This window comes from Diabrotica virgifera, chromosome 2 (assembly GCF_917563875.1).
Source record: "Diabrotica virgifera virgifera chromosome 2, PGI_DIABVI_V3a".
Classification (NCBI taxonomy): Eukaryota; Metazoa; Arthropoda; class Insecta; order Coleoptera; family Chrysomelidae; genus Diabrotica; species Diabrotica virgifera.
The window spans coordinates 137,170,119-137,193,744 of NC_065444.1; positions in this window are offsets into that span (position 1 = coordinate 137,170,119).

Below are 23,626 nucleotides of genomic sequence, written 5' to 3' on the forward strand. Positions count from 1 at the left end.
CAAACAGAACGTTAAGAAAACCTGGGGCTATAGTTGGGTTTTAATTTCAATATTGTATAAAGGCTAGAATATTCCACAGGGTGTTGTGAAAATTGAAAAAAAAACCAGTTTGATTGGTACGCCCAGTATACAATGATAATTTACCTGTCTAGAAACAATGTTATTACAGCGATATAGTTAAAGAATAAGGCTATAGCACAGGGGTGGGCAAAAGCCGGCCCGCGAGCCGGGTCCGGCCCTTTCGCTTACTTTGTCCGGCCCGTTGAAAAACCCCGCAAGTACCTAATCTTTTTAATCCCTTTTATGTGATTTTGTTGAAATCAACAGTAATAGTTTGCATAGTGTTCACATAAATTATTAAATATATAAATAATAGAGAGTATTATAATTACGAACAGCCTTAGCTAACTATATTTTTAAAAACTGTTTAATTGTAACTATTTACTTTAAATTTCTTTTAAAATATAGGGAAATCCCCGGAGATTCATAATTGTTTATTCGGTATTAATAATCGTATTTAACTCTCAAGGTCTCAAGACAAGCACTCGGTGTTTGGGTATCTATTTCAACCATATCACTGACAATTTATGATCTAAATACCTCAGCACTTTGGTCCCAATAATATGATTCTTTATTTATTAAATCTGAATTAAGTATGGTAGTTTGGAATACCTACTTCAGCATAAAATTCATTGTTACCGATTTTTGCCGAAGTTTTACAACTACTTCGAAAGACGCGTATAAGTTTATTTTGATTTGACACTGGTCGTATTTCCTATTACTCCTCATATTTCTTTTGATACAGTGTGTGTTATTTTGCAAATATATAATAAATTGAAAAAGTGGAGGACATTTTCTAAGTAAAATTTGAAAACATTGTTTTTATTTTATTGTATTAAAATATTTATTTGTAAGCATTTGCAAAATGATACAATCTAAAAAAAGAAAAGTTGATTTGGAATGCAGAAATTTTAATAAACCATGGACAGAAAAATACCTTTTTACGAACATTGGTAAGAAAGCAATTTGTTTAGTTTGCCATTAAACCATTGCTGTTTTCAAGGAATATAATTTAAAGAGGCATTTTACATCAAAACATCCAAAATATGCATCGTTTTCTTTAGAAGAACTCAAAAATGCTGCAGAAGACTTAGCAAAAAACTTAAATAAACAACAAAATATTTTTAGCAAACAAAGTAACATCGAGAAATCTACCACACAAGCAAGTTATGTTATTGCACACAAAATTGCTAAGTTATGTAAACCTTTTTCTGAAGCAGAATTTGTTAAACAGTGCATGGTAGAAGTGTCGGAGATATGTTGTCCTGAAAAAAAAACATATTTTTGAAAATTTAAGCCTGTCAAGGAGAACAATAGTACGACGGATCGAAAATATTTCAGGAAATTTACTCGACCAGCTAAAAACAATAATTGCTGATTTTACATATTGTTCTCTGGCGTTGGATGAGTCCTGCGATATTACTGACACAAGTCAATTATTAATATTTATTCGGGGCATTAACAAAAAATGTGAAATTCGCGAGGAACTTCTTAGTGTGCATCCAATGAAAGATACAACTACCGGTGAAGACTTCTTTAACGCTGTTGAAGAGTGTTTAGTTAAAGTAAATTTACCTTGGAACAAAATAGTAAGCATCACTACGGATGGCTGTCCTAGTTTAACAGGGAAACATGTGGGCTTACTAAAACGAATTAGCGACAAAGTAAAACAGTTGCAGCCAGAACAAGACATATTATTTTTACACTGCATTATTCATCAAGAAGTGTTATGTAGAAAAGTTTTAAAATTGAATCACGTCGTTACTGTTGTGACAAAAGTTGTAAATTTTATCCGGGAACGTGCCTTAAATCATCGACAGTTTGTTGAATTTTTGAAAGAAATTGAAAGTGACTTTTACGAAATTCCTTACTACACTGAGGTGAGATGGCTTAGCATCGGTAAAGTTTTGGACATATTTCAATATTTGCTTGATGAAATAGTATCCTTCTTGTCGATAAAAGAAAAACTACATGATTTTCCTGAATTGCAAAATGAGGCATGGCTAAACGATTTGTCGTTTTCTGTAGATATTGTAAAATATTTAAATGAACTTAATGTAAATTTACAAGGGAAAAACCAGTTCGCTTTCAATATGCACTCAAATGTCAAAGCATTTATGATAAAACTAAACTTATTTGCTGAGAACTTTAATAAAAAAATATTAAACCACTTCCCATCATTACAAACACGACGAGAATTATTGAAAAATTCTGATTTTCTTAAATATAGTTCAGTAACACAAGACCTGCATACTGAATTCCAAAGAAGATTTCAAGATTTCAAAGCTATTGAAAAACCTTTGTCATTAATTAGTCAACCTTTCAATTTCGATGTGCAAGAAGCTCCTGTTGAAATTCAGCTAGAATTAATTGACTTACAGGCAAATAATTTATTAAAAGAAAATGTTCAATCAAACGAATTGAGTGCTTTCTACGGTGCTTTGAATACAGAACATTTTAAACATTTTTTAAACTATGTTCAAAAATACCTAGTTTTATTTGGTTCGACATATATTTGTGAAAGAACTTTTTCGTTGATGGTTTCCACGAAAAATAAATATCGATCACAAATTACTGACGAAAATCTACACTCGGTATTAAGGATTGCTACAAGTGATTTGGATCCCAATTTTGAAGAAATAATATCACATGAACATTCGCGATTTCACGTTTCGCATTAACTATTATAGAAGTTATACTTATAATGAGTATTCTATTAATTTTAACGTTTAATGTTTGTCTTTTTTTTATATAATTTTATTTAATATTAGGTATATTTACAAAATATGTATCAATATAAATTAATTTGTATCGTTAAAATATAAATAAATAAGAAAATAAAATCTTTCAATAACTGATTTATTTAATTACCATTAATTTATTATTATTCTTCTAACGCCGACTCCACTAATGAAGGTTGGCTAAAACACCATTGCAAATTCGTCTCTATTTTCTGCTTTTCTTAAAAGCGTCTGTGTGTTTAACCCGGTCCAGTCTCAAATGTTTTCAGTCAGAATATTTGTCGTCTACCAGGACCCCTTTTTCCTTCGAACAACTCGTACATATCATTTCTGAGCATGTGCCGTAAATATGCTGTCTGTCTCCTTTTAATGGAGGTCAAAAGTTCTCTGTCTCTTTCCATTTCGTGCAACATCATTTTGTTCGTATATGATCGGTCCATGGTATTTTCTAAATTCTCCCAAAAAGCCACATCTCAAAAGCTTCCGGCTTTCTCATTAAGTCAGCATTAACAATCCAAGCTTCGGCACCATAAAAAAGAATAGAGTGGATATACAACATTTTATCAACTAATATCAGATTTGCAGATTGAGTCTTTGGTGACTCAGAAATGTCCTCATCTTCAAAAAGTCTACCCTCAATTGCTCTATTCTTGATCGAATTTATGATTTCGAATTTAAATCTTCCGTAATCCAGACTCCTAAGTAAGTATTTCATTTTGTCCACTTGCTCAATATCTTCATTTTTTATCTGGTTCTTTTTCTGGATCTTCTTATGATTTAATATAATGACCATTTTTTTTTTCAATTACGTGACATATTTTACTGGGCACAAGTTTTTCGCATGTATTCCCAAGTAGGACAATTTATTATTACCATTTTCTAATTATTAACAGTCAAATTTCTTTGTCCAAATGCTTTAAAATAATAATTATAGTATTTATTTCTTGGGCAGGGAATAAACTACACCAAAAAAATTCGCGTGGGCACAGCGTACATATCCGGTATAGTCCTCCGGCCCGAGAGACATTTTGAAACTTTCATTTTGGCCCGCGCTTAAAAGTAATTGCCCACCCCTGATCTAAGCGGTTTTTTAAAATTTATGGGTTTTGCAATATTTTACCGTCAGCGAACGGACTAATAGTAGAGGATCCGATATAAGGCCGATCTGCATCGATCTATTTAATGGATAACGTGTGCGTGAAGTAACAATGTATTTTAAACGGGATTTACTTTTTCGCACTGTTTTTGACACACTTTCATATAATCAAATATCCTTAACTTTCGCGTTGTCATGGTGATGACATAATGAGCAATAAATTACAAAAAAAAATTTGACAGTTTTGTGGTTTGAAAGAAATTAGAATGTTTAAATAAGTTCTAAAAATTGTAGAATAGGAATGAATTCCAGTGATGAAGAGTTACAGTTTTTTTATTTGTTTATCGTAGATAAAATATTGTATGAAACTGTGCGTGAAGTACTTTTTGCGAACTTAAGCGATGTATAGCACTCGCTCCGTTGTCGCTTGTGCTCTAAACATCACGTGCATTCGTAAAAAGCATACTTCACGAACTGTTTCATAAATAACTATTTTCATATATTAAAAAAAATGTTTCGACCCGGGTAGATATTATTCCAGATTTTCAGATTTCAGCACAGTGTTAGATGGTTGGGGCATATATGGAGAGCAGGTAGCGTAACAACTATAAACTTAATTTTACAATGGAAACCCGGAGTTAGAAGGAGACGCGGAGGAACTAGAATAAATGGTTACAGGAAGTAAAGGAAAATTTATATAGGGCAGGAATTAGAGACTAGCAGAAAAAGACAGAGGATAGAAAGAACTGGAGAAGCACAGTCAATAGTATCGAGTAGCAGACTGGGACTAATCTGCTCTAAAAAGATGGATCTAGATAGCTTTTTAGCAGCTCAATCCCACCTGGTGTATTTAGCCATTTAATTTTCTTATTACACATTATTATTGGTACATCAAAAATTAAAAGGACGGTGCCTGTAATAAAATCTAAAATTCAAAATTTAATCAAGAAAAATAATAAATATTAAAATTTCCTATAAGTTCAAATTTATTTATTAAAATTTTTGATATAATTTTCATAAATAAATTACTTACTAATAACACTTTTTTAATTAATTCCAAAAAATCCATTTTGCAGCAATAATAATTGCTTAGTATTTGTAAAATAAATATCAATCATATCATAAATAATACAGGTTTACAAAAAAAAACTAAATTTCGGACTATTTGACGAAACCATGTTACAAGGGGGTTTTTGGGGTGGCTGATCACGAATCCGGGGTCCGCTCACCTCTTTCACGCCAGGTAAAGGTCATTTCAAGGTAAAATCAAGATAAATCGACAGTCGCTCTGAGAAAGTATATTAGGGCGTTTTTGGTGTCGCTGATGACGAATCATTAGTCCGCTGACCTCTATCACGTCTAGTTCAAGGTCAAATCAACATAAATCGACACAATCGCTCTGAAAATATAGGGGTTTTGGAGTCACTGATCATGAAAACTGCGGTCCGTTGAGCTCTACCACGTAAGGTAATGGTCATTTCAAGGCCAAATCAGGACAAGTCCACAAAACTGATTTGACCTTGAAATGACCTTTACCTGTCGCGGTTGAGCTCAACGGACCCCAGTTTTGTGATCAGCGACCCCAAAAACCCCCTAATATACTTTTTCAGAGCGATCGTGTCCATTTATCTTGATTTGACCTCGAAATGACCTTAAGCTAGACGTGATAGAGGTCAGCGGACACAAATTCGTCATCAGCGACCACAAAAACCCCCTAATATACTTTTTCAGAGCGACTGTCGGTTTATCTTGATTTGACCTTGAGATTACCATTACCTGACGTGATAGAGGTCAGCGGACCCCGGATTCGTGACCAGCGACCCCAAAAACCCCCTAGTCATATGGTTTCGTCAAATATTCCGAAATGTATTTTTTTTGTAAACCTGTTTAATCAAAAGAATATCAATCTTTTAATTTAAATAGACAACTTTAAAACATAGAACTGCATTCACAACTGTATTCACAGTAAAAGTTTCAAAAGATCACACATTACGCTTAAAGTAAGAGGTAAATCAGCAGACGAGTCGTTGTGACTTCCAAAATATGACAACACCGCTGGAAGTGACAACGCACCTTGAACTACCCTATATATGGAAGCCATAACGTATGCTGTACGCTTCGGTATATACGTATATATATACAAAATTTATTTTGGTAAATCCTTTCCCCTCAATAGGTAGACCCATTTTATAAGCCCCCCTTTTACCAAATACACAATTTTTAAAAAATAATTCCTAGTAGAAAAGGTGGAAGTCGGACAGCCTCTTCTGTATACCGGAAGTCACAACTTAACGTGCATCAATATATATATATATATATATATATATATATATATATATATATATATATTTGTACAAATATTTTATATAGTTGTAAGTATTATATAATATTTACTCTTATAGTTGTAAGTATCGAAATATTTAAGTTTGTCCATGTCTAATATTAATAAATTTGCAGTTTTCTCTTGAAGAAGTCACCAAATAGTGACGAAATATTGAGACTTAAGACAAGACAAGACTTGACACAAGAGAAGCGTCGGTCGACCGCCTACAAGATGGACTGACGACTTAAGAAAGGTAAATAAAAACTGGATGAGGGCGGCGCAGGATAGATGGGGTTGGAAACGAGGGGAGGAGGCCTATGTTCAGCAGTGGACTTTTGATGCTGGATGATGATGATTGAGACTTAAAACAAATAGAGTTTTCTTTCAACTTACCGAATCGCCGTTATTCAAACCTTACTATATATATATATATATATATATATATATATATATATATATATATATATATATATATATATATATATATATATATATATATAGATTGAAATCTATATAAAAATAAATATAATATATATATATATATATATATATATATACAAATAGTATCTTAATTGACTTATTAGGAAATACGAATTTCTCTATTTTTGGGTATAGAAGTCAAACTGGGGCCTTAAAGTACACTATTATCCAATATTCAAGCTTTCGGAAATGTTTATTTCCTTTCTCAAGAATTTCTACAATGCAATAAGATAAAATTTAGAACATATGTATGAAAGAATAAAAAATATTAATGAGTAGCTTACCAGAATTTAGATTATAAAAGAATGTTGATTACAGTACATAATTAAAAATACTATTACTAAAACGGCTGTTTAACATTTCAAAAAACATAGAAACAATAAAAATTATATAATTTATAAAATTATATATAGATTGAAATCTATATAAAAATAAATATAAATATTCTGACAACTGCCAGATTTAACTAAAATGTCATGCAGTGATTTGCGACATTCCTAAAATCTTATATGACGTCAAAATAAATGACGCACTGAAAAGAAGGTTTGGATAAACTACTGTAAACTCTATTTTATTATTGTTTTGCATGGAATTGAAATTTTATTACATACTTAAAAATTTCTTTATAGCTAATTAACATTCTGGTATTTTTAATGATTTTAAAAAGCACTCATACTTAAAAATGATTTATGAAAATAAAAGTTATTACTATGTTAAAAATCTATACTCATTGCATGTTAAATTTATTTCTGCATGTGATATTCATAACTCATCATATTGACTATGATTTTCATACTTCCATAATGATTATGATTTCGATTTACGAGCGGGAAATTTCATAAAAGAAAAGTGCTACAGTTTAAATTTTGGACTCAAATTGAACAAAATATTAATTTTTTAATTCTGCGAAATATAATAAATAAGTATATCTCTTTTTTTCACGAATTGCAAGCTGTAAAAATATTCTGAGCACACGAAAAAAACAAAGCGGCAAATATTTTGTATGAAAAGTGCAAAAGTTTAACTTTTCTACGTAAATTGGACAAAATGTGAATTTTTTAATTTTACAAAATATTCAAAAAATTGGTATCTACAAGCGTAACTTTTACTCACGAATCGTAATCTTTACAAAAATACTGAGCACACAGCACACGTATAGAACGATCGGCAAATTCCATGGAAGAAAAAAGCTACAGTTTAACTTTTGGACATAAATTGAACAAAATATTAATTCTTTAGTTTTATGACATTTTCAAGTGTCAGTGTTGCCATACTCCAACTAAAGAGATCGATAATGTGAGATATAATGTGGAGAGCAAATGGGGCTACCGACGAAATGCTTTTTTATATTGTTACAAGACACATGATTCATAGATTATTCGGTAATTTCAATCGTTTATCATCTTGCATGGCAGATCAAAAATATATCAAAAATTTTTCTAATACATTTACTAACGATACGATCACAAAAATATCGACGAGTATCCAATCATGTAGGTATTAAAAATATCAATAAGACACTCACATTAACAATCGTTGGTTGGTACCATATTAACCTTTGCTGAGCGAGACATTAAGTGCTCATATTAATGTTGAATTCTTCAGTTAGGTAAAGAGCATCAAATACATTTTAGCAAGAATGTAAAGAAAGGCAATAATACGGCTGTCTCAAGTTGAAAATGCCAATATAGTGGAGTCAATGAAGGTGGATATGAGTTATTACCTCAGATTTCGTTGAACCTCCATCGATTTTCATAAAAATTGGTGTGGTTAAAGGATACCTCAAGAAACAAAGGTGACATAGCGCCAACTTGCGCTTTTTGCATTTTAGGGGTGAAATATACCCCTTTTTTAAAAATTATTTTTTAGTTTCTGAAAGTGCAGTCACTGTAAGTTTTCACTTCCTATTTCGTTGAACCTTCATCGATTTTCATGAAAATCGGTAAGTAGTTATAGGATACCTCAAGCAATAAAAGTTATATAGCATCAACTTGCGCTTTTGCATTTTAGGGTTGCAATACACCCCTACTTTTTAAATTGTAAAAAATGCAGATTTCCGCATTATGGCGCAAGTAATCTCGTTTAATTAAGAAAAATTAATATTTTTTTTATATTTATGTGCATGAACTACATTTTTTTTTAATTTTTTATACCTTACAGCAACCAAAAATCCGAAAATTAACGAAATTGGTAACGAAAATCTTATTCTTCTATATTTCTGAAAGTGTAGTCACTGAATGTTTTCACCCACGATTTCTTTGAACCTTCATAGATTTTAATGAAAATTGTTGATTAGTTAGAGGATACCTCAAAAAACAAAAATGATATGGCACCAAGTTGCGCTTTCTGCATTTTAGGGGTGAAATCTACCTTTTTTAATGATAAAAATGCAGATTTCAGCATTCTGGCTCAAGCAATCTCGTTTAATTAAGTAAAATAAATATTTTTTTACATTTATTTTATGTGCATGATTTATAATTTTTATTAATTTTTAAAACCTTATAGCAACCAAAAATTAGAAAATTAGCAAATCCACAATCACGAAAAAAATTATTCTTTTATATTTCCAAAAAGGCAGTCACTGAAGGTTTTCACCCCTGATTTCGTTGAACCTCCATCAATTTTCATGAAAATTGGTAAGTAGTTAGAGGATACCTCAAGAAACAAAAATGATGTGGTACCAACTTGCGCTTTTATCCTGGGGGTGGATGTTATCCCATGAGTGGGTGAACACTATTTTATTAAAAATAACCCCATAATTAGATAGAGGAGTAAATTCTAAGCAAACTTTCTTTTATCAAGTTTATAAATTTTTTATTTAAATAATATTTCATAATTTAATAAAATATTATTGGTACAGTAAAACCTGACAATAACGGCCACTAAAAATAGAAAACAATTGGCCGTTATAGAAATATGGCCGCTAATGCTAGGTTTCCTTTTCCACAAATACATAAAATATAATTGAAAATTTATTTATTTTAGTAATTAAAGCAAATCTAATTAAATATAATTCTACAAACAAACGGAACATACTAAAACTAAATTCAATTTACTACAATATAAAACAATATCTATACGAAAAAACAACTACAAGAAAAACAGAATTTTTGTTTGTTTTACATTTTTTAGATAAACGAAATATACTAAAACTAATTTAATATAGGTAATACATAATATAAAACAACATACTATAGCTACTACGAAAAATACGCTTATCACTAAAGTATCGTCGTGCTTTCATGCTATATTCAACAAAACCAACTTGGTACGGCCTTTAATTAGATATCGCAAATCACTTTGGCTGATTTTGTCTGCATATATATTATGTTTGAGGAATCCCTTTTTTTTGTGAGACTGGATATAGGACATTTCTCAAGTATGAATTCACATTCATGGTATATCGTTGCTATACAGGGATAACAATCTGTGCAATGTTATGGTACAGGCTACGTTAAATATGAAGTAAATGTGGAAGATATACACTGGTTATTCATTTCAATTTAATTTGATTGTTTTTTAATCGTTTATAATATTTAAAATAATTAAAGACATAAAGTTAGGGATTTAAAAAATAAATTCAGTTCTCACTGGCAGGGTGGGAAATAATAAAGTGCCATACAATAGCATTTCATTACAATGCACATTACAGGCATTACAGGCTGCTCCGTTTGAGAAAACTCATACTCTCAAACTTTGAGAAAACACTCATTCAGTTTCGACCAACCCTGTATTAGCTAAAATTAAACGTTTTGCTAGATTAATAATTTTTAACAATAATAGACTATATTAAAAATCACTTGAACATAAATTGATTTTCTGATGTCAAATCACTACAATTATACAGGGGGTAAATATTGCTAAGAAATTTGAAAAAAAAAACGTAATTATCTTTTAAACTATTTCGTATAACATCACAAAACCTGATATTTTAAGAAATAAAACATAGAGTAGAATCCAAAAATGTAAAAATATACAGGGTGTTCCATTAAACAAAAGAAAATTTTGTTTCACCCTGTCAATATGGGTGGCTCTGTATATTTGGAAATGTATTTAAATTCTGATATTATCTATGCCCCAATCTCACCTAAATAAACTTTTTTCGTGTCTCCTACAACAAACGACTAACTTCCCACAACCTGTATACATACAAAATCTCCGCTATAAAATTCTTTCAAAGAAAATATTATTAGTTTTTTTAAAATAGCTCCGTTAACTTCTGAAAAATTAGATTTATCCAAAAACCATTACAAAGCTAAGTAAAAGGTCTATAACACTGTATTAAACATAATTTTCTAAATCCTTTATTTTTTTTTAAATACAAGGTGAAAGGGCCCCGGTTACATGGTTCTCGCAGTAAAATTTAGGATTTAAATGTTTCTATCTCGGTTATTTTTTGTCGTAAAAAAATATTAAAAAAAGAAAAAGCTTAAATAAAGTTAAAACTAAAATTTTGTTCTCTGCCATTTTTTAAGTATAACGAGTATTTTTGGAGTTATTATCAAAATAAAATGAAACTCACGAAAATTTGAAAAATTCTAATTTTTTTTAATCGTATTTTTTTTTCAAAAATATGCATTCTAAACCGGTCAAAATTGTTGAAGTTATTACTCATGTTAAAATAAATAAAGTGTTAAATGGGTTACTATAAATTTTAATTTTTGTGGAAATGACGTAAGCTTCATTTTTCATTCTTCCCTAAAAAATCTGAAAGGGTCCTCTTATTTCCATCATAACTTGCTTAATTTTGATGCTATCGACTTCTTATATAGCTTTTTGATAGTTACCTTTAAGTACTTTATTAAAATGTTTAGTATCTATCAGTGCCGGTTTATCCACTGGGCGCTTGGGGCGGGCGCCCAGGGGCCCGGGCCCCGGAGGGTCCCGAAGGGGCCCGTTCCTTTTAATTATAAAAAAATAAAGTCACTAAATAATTTACATATTCTCCGAAAAAAATCTCATACGCAGATACGCCAATACACTGCAAACGCCTTTGATCTATTGTTACATATCTTCACGCCTATACACAGTGCCGTAGCCTAGCCCCACAGGGGCCCCGTGTCAGTGTTTGTGGCGGGGCCCTTTTCCAAAAACTACAGAAAGTTGTCAGATTTCGTCATGTCATTGATTAAAGACTACCCAAGTATTGGGTAAAAACTGTGTATGTTGATTATTAATCAATGGCCATGTCTCGAATTGTATCCAAAATAATCGCACAAACAAAGTTTTTTAGTTTCTAATAATTTCATTTTAAATTGTGATGAATAATATCTAATAAAATCTAATAATTTATCTCACTTTTCGGCTTTAAAATAAGTTCTTTTAAAATAGGAACAAAATAAGTCCTTTTAAAATAGTTAAACGAAAGACAAAAATAGATATACATAAATCTAATTTATAGATAAAGAATAGATTATTCCCGAAAATGCTAATACCCAAACAATAGGTACACACTCTTTCAAACATTCAAAAGTAAGGCGATTACAAAAATTGCAATTTGGCATTATACAGTGGCCTCTAAGGCTAGCACTCCACTTGCGATTTGTAGTCGCAGCGACAAAAAAATCGTTGTCGCAGAAAATCTATACTCTAGAACAGGGGTGCGCAAAGTGCGGCCCGCGGGCCGCATGTGGCCATTTAGACATTTTTTTGCGGCTCGAGGAGACAAAGTGAATTATTTTCATTTCAAGATTTTTTCTAATTATTGCTAATATTGATAATTAAAAATAGATAGATAATGCAGCTATTAATATTATCACTTTCGCAGCGGGTGATTTTTCCGCAAATTTTCAACATAACGCGGGCAATGATTTGGGTTTTTGGCACAGAGATTTATCGGCTCCCTCAATGAAATCCATGAAATTTCAACAAATGAAAATGATATTTTCGAAGTAGTCAGGAACTGCGTGGAAAATTTTGAATTAACCCGTAACCACCTAGTAAGAGTAACAACTGACAGAGCACCAAATTTAAGAGGAGCAAATATTGTAACGTTGAGAAAACTTAAAAGATTACGTTCAACAGTTTCCAGAACATGATTTATTATTCTTCACTGCATAATCCATCATCAGATATTGTGCAAAAATGTTTTGCAAGTGGACAACGGCATTTCAATTATAACTAGTATTGTTAGCTGTATTAGTTCAATAGGATTAAATTACCGTGAATTCATAGCTTTTGGAAGAGTTAGAGACAGAACATACTGACGTCTTATACCACAATCAATAATGATATTCGATAATTAAGTTTAGAAAAGGTTCTTAAAAGATGCTGTGAAATAGGGGAGGAAATTATTTAGAAATTAAACACTGCTACTTTTCTAAATTTGTAAGTGTTCATCGCAAAATGAAACTTTTGTAATGAAAATCAAACTATTCATTGATCATATAAAAAAGAAAGAATTAGTCCAATTATTTCCCAATAATTTTGTTTGGTCCGGATCTGGATTATTCTTGTGATTAGAAGTTCGGTGGTTTGGATTTTAAATGAGAGATATCTATGTCAAATATCAAAAAATATATAAGGTGGTTCTAAAGTTGTGCTTCCAGAAAGACATGGGCAAAATCGATAAAACACCCTGTAACTCAGTTATAAAAATCATTGAGGCAATAAATGTAGTATATCTAGAACCGCCTTAGTGACCTCTATTCACAATTTAAGTATTCCCGTTTTTCAATGAAACACCCTGTATATTTGCGGCAAATACCGTGCTTAAATAAGTGCGAATGTGGTATAGGGGGGTAGGGATATGGTTTGAAAGTTTTGAAATTTTCGATTTTTTTTATTAGTTTGTATGAAAATACATAATTTCAAAAATATTCTGTGAAAATTTTAGTTTGGCCGTAGGAAATCTACCAGAAATACAGCATGTTTAATATCCCTACCTTCGACTCACTTTGCAGCAGCTTGTTGAGCGTAGTGAGAAACGTTCAACAGCTGTTCCATTTTCTTTTGTAAATTACTCTGCGATTTAAAAACATATTCCGGTGTGCATCACTTTACGATTTGACAGACAGAAGAAGTTAAAATAAAGAAAAATAAAAGTTTTCAAAACTAAACGTGTTTTTCTCAAAACTGCTCAACTGCTTTTTATAGGCGGTGGTCATTGTAACTCAAAGGCTGCTTGACAGATCCACCTGAAATTTTTCATATATTTTCTTTAGTCATTTCGTGAGGTAACAATAACAAATGTGTTGATTTTCACTATTTCGGTATTTTCACTTCTGAAAGATATCAAAAACGCAAAAATCATCAAAACTAAAATAAAAACTCGACAGTGTTATCTCGAGAAACTTATAAGCTAATAAAATATTTTTGAATTTTTTGTTTCATATGATCCAATAACGAGTTCTGATGTCTACTGAAAAATTCATTTTGTTTAGGTGTAGGTTTATTTTTCAATAGTTGGTCTTGAAACATTTTTTTCGGATATTCTTTGAATTGTACTGAATATGTTTATTTAATTTAAAAATAAAATATTTCAACCATAGTTTCAAACAAATTAAAAAAATTGCTTAACATCCCCCCCCTCCCCCAAAGTTAAAAATTCGAAAATATTGCGGCCCTGGGTAATAGACCAAAAACCTTTTGTGGCCCTTATTAAAAAAAGTTTGCCCACCCCTGCTCTAGAAAATTAGTCGCTGCTTTCAGGATCGCGAATTGAATGCTATACGGATGTAATATCAGCTTTAAGATGTTTTTTTAATCTAGAGATAAAGAAGAAGTCAAGACGTCAATTAATACTTTATGCGAGAAACATAAAAACGATGTTGATGAAACCAAAGGGAACTTGCAGAATGAAATTACCCATTTTGTAACGTTATGCTAAAATTTGAATATGAAATCAATCATACAATTTATGAAAAATTTGATTTAGTCCTGTCGTCAGGAGGGGTACAACGGCCTCCTTAATTCAGATGGACTTACCCAAGTTTTTCTTTTGTATTTTGACCCGTAGAACACGAATTTTTTGGGTAACAGTTGATCCGGATGTCGATAAGATTGTTATAAACAAAGAACTTGAGAACAAAGAACATTTTTTTGTAGTTTTTGGGTGATTCTCAGCAAAAAATGATCTTACAAGTTTTTTCGTAGGATGCATAGTTTTCGAAATAAACGCGGTTGAACTTTAAAAAAATCGAAAAAGTGCAATTTTTGAACCCGAATAACTTTTGATTAAAAAATAAAATAGCAATTCTGCTTACTGCATTTGAAAGTTCAAGTCAAATTCTATCGGTTTTGATTATTTGCATTGCTAAAAATTAAATTTTTATTTGTTAAACAAAGCCATAAACTCATATCATTTCCCGTGCCCAATGCATGCGTTTTAATGTACGTAGGTAATCTACGTAGAAATTTATGTCTATTAAGCTAGAAAGACCATTTCATAAGGGAGCCATGAAACACACCCCATATTTTTTTGCTATTTTATTGCTAATTTATTACGCAAATTAAAAATTTATTGCTTCATCCCCTTCAGAGAAACAGGTGGCAATTCCAGTTTAATATTAAGCTAGAAAGGCCAACATTCATATATCCGGAACGAAAGTAGATAGAGAGTTGCTTCCGGTGGCCTATTTTATTGCTAATTAATTGCTAATTTACTACGCAAAACAAAAATTTATTGCTTCATCCCCTTCATAGAAACAGGTGGCCATTCCAGCTTAATATTAAGCTAGAAAGGCCAACATTCATATATCCGGAACGAAAGTAGATAGAGAGTTGCTTCCAGTGGCCTATTTTATTGCTAATTAATTTCTGAAAGATTGAATTTACAAGAATTTACAAACTCACCCCCTTCAACCCCTACCAATATCATCATTCCCCGGAATCCACAAAAAGTGAAAATAACCAGTTTAAAAAGCTAAAACCAAGTACGTATTTTTTGCTTATTCATTGCTACAGGTCTAAGCCAAAAATGAATTTTTTGCTTCCTCCCCTAACGAGCCAAAATTGCTACTGCGGTTTAATACTTAAGGCAACAATACTCAACACTCCTATTTCAGGAAAGAAAGCAGATAGAGGGTCGTTTCTGGCGGCATATTTAATTTTTAATAATTGCTGAAAGATGGGGTATACCAGAATTTACAAACTCACCCCCTTCAACCCCTACCGTTATCATCGTTCCACGGATTTCACAAAGAGTGAAAATAATCAGTTTAAAAACTTAAAACCAAGTGGGAATTTTTTTCTAATTAACAGCTGCAGGTCTACGCCAAAAACCAATTTTTTGCTTCATCCCCTAACGAGAAACAATGGCTACTGCGGTTTGATCCTTATGCTACAATACCCAACACTCCTATTTCAGGAACGAAGACAGATAGAGGGTCGTTTTCAGCGGCATATTTTATTGCTAATTAATTTCTGAAAGATATGGTATACAACAATTTGCAAACACACCCCCTCCAACCCCAACCGTTGTTCTCATTCCCCGGATTTCACAGAAAGTCAAAATTACTAGTTTAAAAACCTATGACCAAGTGGGTATTTTTTTCCTAAGCAACTGCTGCAGCAGGTCTACACCAAAAACGATTTTATTGCTTCATCCCCTAACGAGCAACAATGGCTAATGCGGTTGAATACTACAACACTCAATTCTCCTGTTTCAGTAACGAAAACAGATAGAGCGTCGCTTCTGGCGGCCTATTTTATTATTAATTAATTGCTTATTTATTACGCAAATTACAAATTTATAGCTTCAACCCCTTCAGAGAAACAGGTGACTATTCTAGCTTAATATTAAGCTAGAAGAGCCAACATTCATATTTCTGGAAAGAAAGTAGATAGAGAGTAGCTTTCGGCGGTATATTTTATTGCTAATTAATTGCTGAAAGATTGGGTATACCAGAATTTACAAACTCATCCCCTCCAACCCCTACCATTATCATCGCTCAACGGATTTCACAGAAAGTGAAAATTACCTGTTTAAAAATCTAAGACCAAGTGGGTATTTTTTTCCTAAGCAACTGCTGCACGTCTACGCCAAAAACGATTGTATTGCTTCATCCCCTAACGAGCAACAATGGCTACTACGGTTGAATACTTAAACTACAACACTCAATTCTCCTGTTTCAGTAACGAAAGCAGATAGAGCGTCGCTTCCGGCGGCCTATTTTATTGCTAATTAATTGCTTGTTTATTACGCAAATTACAAATTTATAGCTTCAACCCCTCCGGAGAAACAGGTCCAACATTCATATTTCTGGAACAAAGGTAGATAGAGGGTAGCTTCCAGCGGCATATTTTTTTGCTAATTAATTGCTGAAAGATTGGGTATGCAAGAATTTACAAACTCACCCCTTCAACCCCCACCGTTATCATCATTCCTCGGAATCCACAAAAAGTGAAAATAACCAGTTTAAAGACCTAAAACCAAGTGGGTATTTTTTGCTTATTAATTGTTAGAGGTCTACGCGAAAAAGGAATTGTTTGCTTCATCCCCGTTACGACCAACAATGGCTACTGCGGTTTAATACTTAAGCTACAATACCCAACACTAATATTTCAGGAACGAAAGAAGATAAAGAGTCGCTTGCGGCGCTATATTTTATTGCCAATTAATTACTGAAAGGTGGGGTATAGAAGCATTTACAGACACTCCCTCTCCAACCCCTACTGTTATTTTCATCCCCTTAATTTCACAAAATGTGGAAATACCCAGTTTAGACATTTAAATCAAGTGTGCATTTTTTTTGCTAATTAATTGCTGCAGGTCTACGCCAAAAATGGATTTTTTGCTTCATCCCCTTACGAGCAAGGATGGCTACTGCAGTTTTATAATAAACCCACAGTATCCAACACTCATATTTCATTTATAATTTTCTTAAATGCTCATTAAGAATATCTGTACAGTTCAATATTGATTTGTAGAGTTATTTATACTTTAGAGTCTATGTTAAATTGTCGATATCCATTATCACATATCTGTAGCACGTGACCCAATGCTCAGATTTTGTATATCGTTTTTTAATAACTAAATGGTAATATTATCAGATTATGTAAAATCTGTACATTTAAAATAAAGTATGCAACGTCTTTAAAAAACGAATATACTAAGACAGTTGACCATAATTTTTGCATTTATGCGTGCTAATAATAAGCTGCGAAAGAATTTAAGCATAGGTACCAAAAAATTAAAGCAAGTGTTGTTTATTTAATTTTAATTTATTTTATCTTTAATGTGCATTAATAATCTGAGCGCTATTTTTTTTGTTTCTTTAACGAAAAATGATTTTTCTAGTAAATCATCGAAGCCCATCCAAGATGTGTTTCCTCTTCGATAGGTATAGGTTATGTAGTGAACACCTCGATTTTCATTAAAATCAGACAAACTGGTTCCTCCTACACCAGTGTATCCGATAGCACCCATTAATACTAGCTGGTGATCGTCGTCGTGAAGTATGTTTAAATTTTTATGGAGTGTCTTTAATGGTATGATTTTAATATCTTCATGTTCATTACAGACTTGAAAAACCAAAACATCCCCTGCAATGAATGTAAATTAATTAACTTTTGTTTTTTGTAAAATACCTGTAGAGAATTTGGAATGAAATTCAGCACAAAAAAGACAAAAAGGGTGGTCAACCTAAACAGAAGTGTGAAGGTCAATGTCGACAAAACATTGACCTTCACACTGTGACAAAACAAAGATCGGGAAGGAGTGAAGGAGTAACAAGAATAACGTGCCTTGGAAGAAACCTTGATGAAACTTTGTACCACTCACTGGAAGTAAGAACACATCTGGAAAAGGAACGTACAGTGTTTTACGAAATGCAAAAAGTTCTATGCAACCTCCAGCTGGATATCTCATTGAGAACTAGAATACATAAGTGCTATGTTTTCTACATCTTCCTCTATGGGGTTGAAGCCTGGACAATGACAGAAGTAACACAAAAAAAATCCAAGCATTCGAACTTCGGTGCTACTGTAAAATGCCCAGAATATCCTACATGAGCCATACGACAAATGCGGAAGTCTTTCGGAGGGTGAACAAGGAAACAGAGCTTATGCTTATAAGAAAAAAACGGAAAATACAATTTTTTTTATCGTAAGAAATCAAAAGTATGAACTGCTCCAACTTAACGAAAATAATCGAAAGCAAAATCAATAGCAAAAGGGTACCAGGAAGAAGACGCAACTCTTGGCTTAAAAACCTACGACAATGGACGAATATGACCTCCACAGAACTATTCAGGATGGCTGCAAATAAGATTAAATGGGAAAATATAATGGTCAACGTCCTTAAGGATAAGGCACCGTAAGGAGAAGATAAAATATATGAGTAATTCCACATAAATTCTCTATATTTCTGTCACAGATTGTGGATTTTTTGAAATTTAGGGGCATGCTTCTGAAACCACTTTTTGTTCGTTCTTTAGGACCTGAAATTCAAGCTGTTTTGGGAATTGAAATCGAAGCTTATGTCATATTATGTCCGAATTATCTTTCCTATCCTTGTTTGCATTCATTAAATGCTATTTTGTAAATTGTTTGGTACAATATATCAACACTGTCGACGTAAACTTGCACGTTAAAGCAGATGGCCTTAACACAATTTGTCTAAAGTCCAAAGTAACGTTCCTATTACCTATTTTTGAAAAAGAGACAAGTGTATTTTAGCATGTTTTTAAAGCGAAGAAACATTCCTACTAGCTATTTTTGAACAAGCGTATTTTAGAATTTTTTGCGTTTTTCTCTACTCCGACTATAATTTCAACACAAAAAAGATACAAGAAACATTTCCATATGGCATAAACAGAATTTACCTAAAACCGTAAGGAACTATCCTACAAGCTATTTTTTAATGAGAGATTAGAGTATTTTAGCATGTTTTTTTTTTCATTTTTATGCATTTATTTGTACTCGGGCCATAATTACAACGATAAAAAAGTAACAGGTCGGTAACATTTTCGATGTAAAATTTTACACTGAAAAACGTGATACTAACAGAATTTAGCTAAAGCCTGAAGGAACTTTCCTATAACCAATTTTGGAAGGAGAGATTAGAGACAAGTGTAGTTTAGCATCATTTTTCATTTTTATGTATTTATTTGCACTCTGTCCATAATATCAACCTTAAAAAAAGGATCAGGTAACATTTTGGATTTAATATTGCAGGATAAAGAAGATGACGCTAATAGAATAATTAATACAATGCTCGTAGGAACATTCATAAAAGCTATTTTTAAAGTAGATGTTAGTGGATTTTTTCTACAATCCATCTTCATGTGCCGTTCTCGTGATCAATTGATTTAAAAATAATACTTTTATAATTAAAAGTAATTTAAGAGAATACCCTTACTGTTCTTAATATTGTATTCAGCTAAAAATCTCAAACTAAATCACCAGCAAAATGGCTCATCAAAACGGATTGTAGAAAAAGTAATTAAGCTTAAAAAACATCTTAAAGTCCACTAATCTCTCCTTCCAAAATTGGTTATAGGAAAGTCCCTTCAGGCTTTAGCTAAATTCTGTTAGTATCATGTTTTTCAGTGTAAAATTTTACATCGAAAATATTACCGAACTGTTACTTTTTATCGTTGTAATTATGACCAGAGTACCTACAAATAAATGCATAAAAATGAAAAAAAAAACATGCTAAAATACTCTAATCTCTCATTAAAAAATAGCTTATAGGATAGTTCCTTACGGTTTTAGGAAAATTCTCTTTATGCCATATGGAAATGTTTCTTGTATCTTTTTTTGTGTTGAAATTATAGTCGGAGTACAGAAAAACACAAAAAATTCTAAAATACACTTGTTTAAAAATAGCCAATAGGAATGTTCCTTTGCTTTAAAAACATGCTAAAATACACTTGTCTCTTTTTCAAAAATAGGTAATACGAACGTTATTTTGGACTTTAGACAAATTATGTTAAGGCCATCTTCTTTAGCGTGCAAGTTTACATCGAGAGTGTTGATATATTGTACCAAACAATTTACAAAATAGCATTCCTAAAGAACGAAAAAAAAGTGGTTTCAGAAGCATGCCCCTAAATTTCAAAAAATACAAAACTGTGACAGAAATATAGAGAATTTATGTGGAATTACCCATATATTTTATCTTCTTCTTACGGTGCCTTATCCTTAAGGACGTTGACCATTACATTTAACCATTTAATCTTATTTGCAGCCATCCTGGATAGTTCTATGGAGGTCATATTTGTCCATTGTCCGTTTTTTTATTATAATCATAAGCTCTGTTTCCTTGTTCATCCTCCGAAAGACTTCTGCATTTGTCGTATGGCTCATGTAGGACATTCTGAGCATTTTACGGTAGCACCAGAGTTCGACTGCTTGGATTTTTTTTGTGTTACTTCTGTCATTATCCAGGCTTCAACCCCATAGAGGAAGATGGAGAAAACATACCACTTATGTATTCTAGTTGTCAATGAGATATCCAGCTGGAGGTTGCATAGAAGTTTTTGCATTTTGTAAAACACTGTACGTTCCTTTTCCAGATGTGTTCTTACTTCCAGTGAGTGGTACAAAGTTTCATCAAGGTTGCTTCCAAGGTACGTTATTCTTGTTACTCCTTCACTCCTTCCAGATCTGTTTCGTCGACATTGACCTTCACACTTCTGTTTAAGTGCTTGCTAATGACCACCCTTTTTGTCTTTTTTGTACTCAATTTCATTCCAAATTCTCTAGAGGTATTTTATAAAAAACAAAAGTTAATTAATTTACATTCATTGCAGGGGATGTTGTGGTTTTTCAAGTCTATAATGAACATGAAGAAATTAAAACCATATCATTAAAGACACTCCATAAAAATTTAAACATACCCCACGACGACGATCATCAGCTAGTAATAATGGGTGCTATCGGATACACTGGTGTAGGAGGAACCAGTTTGTCTGATTTAATGAAAATCGAGGTGGTCACTACATAACCTATACCTATCGAAGAGGAAACACATCTTGGATGGGCTTCGATGATTTACTAGAAAAATCATTTTTCGTTAAAGAAACAAAAAAAATAGCGCCCAGATTACTAATGTACATTAAAGATAAAATAAATTAAAATTAAATAAACAACACTTGCTTTAATTTTTTGAAACCTATGCTTAAATTCTTTCGCAGCTTATTATTAGCACGCATAAGTGCAAACATTATGGTCAACTCTCTTAGTAAATTCGTTTTTTAAGGACGTTGCATACTTACCCTCTATCTACTTTTGTTCCGGAAATCTGAATGTTGGCTATTCTAGTTTAATATTAAGCTGGAATAGCCACCTGTTTCTCTGAAGGGGTTGAAGAAATACATTTTTATTTTTCGTAATAAATTAGCAATTAATTAGCAACAAAAAAGGCCACCGGAAGCAACTCTCTATCTACTTTCGTTCCGGATATATGCACGTTGGCTATTCTAGCTTAATATTAAGCTGAAATAGTCACCTGTTTCTCTGAAGGGGTTGAAGCAATAAATTTTTATTTTGCATAATATAGCAATAAAATAGGCCGCCAGAAGCGACCAGCTATCTGCTTCCGCCCCTGAAGTAGGAGGGTTGAGTGTTGTAGCTTAAGCATTCAACCGCAGTAGCCATTGTTGCCCTTCAGGGGATGAAGCAAAAAAAGCGTTTTTGGGGTAGACCTGCAGCAGTTACTTAGGAAAAAAATACCCACTTGGTCTAAGGGTTTTAACTGGTAATTTTCAGTTTCTGTGAAATCTGGGGAATGATAACGATTGGGGTTGGGGGGTGAGTTTGTCAATTGTTATATACAACATATTTCAGCAATTAACTAGCAATAAAATATGCCGCTGGAAGCGACCCTCTATCTGCTTTCGTTTCTGAAATAGGAGTGTTGGGTATTGTAACTTAAGTATTAAACCACAGTAGTCATTGTTGCTCGTTAGGGGATGAAGCAAAAAATTCGTTTTTGGCGTAGACATGCGTAGAAGTTAATTAATTAGAAAAAATACCCACTTGGTTTTAAGTCTTTAAACTGGTTATTTTCAATCTTTGTGAAATCCGGGGAACGATGATAATGGTAGGGGTTGGAGGGGGTGAGTTTACAAATTCTGGTATACTCCGCCTTTCAGCAATTAATTAAAAATAAAATATGCCGCCAGAAGCGACCCTCTATCTGCTTTCTTTCCTGAAATAGGACTGTTGGGTATTGTAACCTCAAGTATTAAACCGTTGTAGCCATTGTGGCTCGTTAGGGGATGAAGAAAACATTCATTTTTGGCTTAAAAAAGCAATTAATAAGCAAAAAATACCCGCTTCTCTCTATCTACTTTTGTTCCGGAAATGTGAATGTTGGCTCTTCTAGCTTAATATTAAGCTGGAATAGCCACCTGTTTCTCTGAAGGGGTTGAAGCTATACATTTGTAATTTGCGTAATAAATAAGCAATTAGTTAGCAATAAAATAGGCCGCCGGAAGCGACGCTCTATCTGCTTTCGTTACTGAAACAGGAGAATTGAGTGTTGTAGTTTAAGTATTCAACCGCAGTAGCCATTGTTGCTCGTGAAGGGATGAAGCAATACAATCGTTTTTGGCGTAGACCTGCAGCAATTGCTTAGGAAAAAAATACCCACTTGGTCATAGGTTTTTAAACTAGTAATTTTGACTTTCTGTGAAATCCGGGGAATGATGACAACGGTGGGGTTTGGAGGGGGTGAGTTTGAAAATTGTTGTATACCATATCTTTCAGAAATTAATTAGAAATAAAATATGCCGCTGGAAACGACCCTCTATCTGATTTCGTTCTTGAAATAGGAGTGGTGGGTATTGTAGCTTAAGAATTAAACCGCAGTAGTCATTGTTTCTCGTTAGGGGATGAAGCAAAAAATTGGTTTTTGGCGTAGACCTGCAGCCGTTAATTAGAAAAAAATACCCACTTGGTTTTAAATTTTTAAAATGATTATTTTCACGCTTTGTGAAATCCGTGGAACGATGATAACGGTAGGGGTAGGAGGGGGTG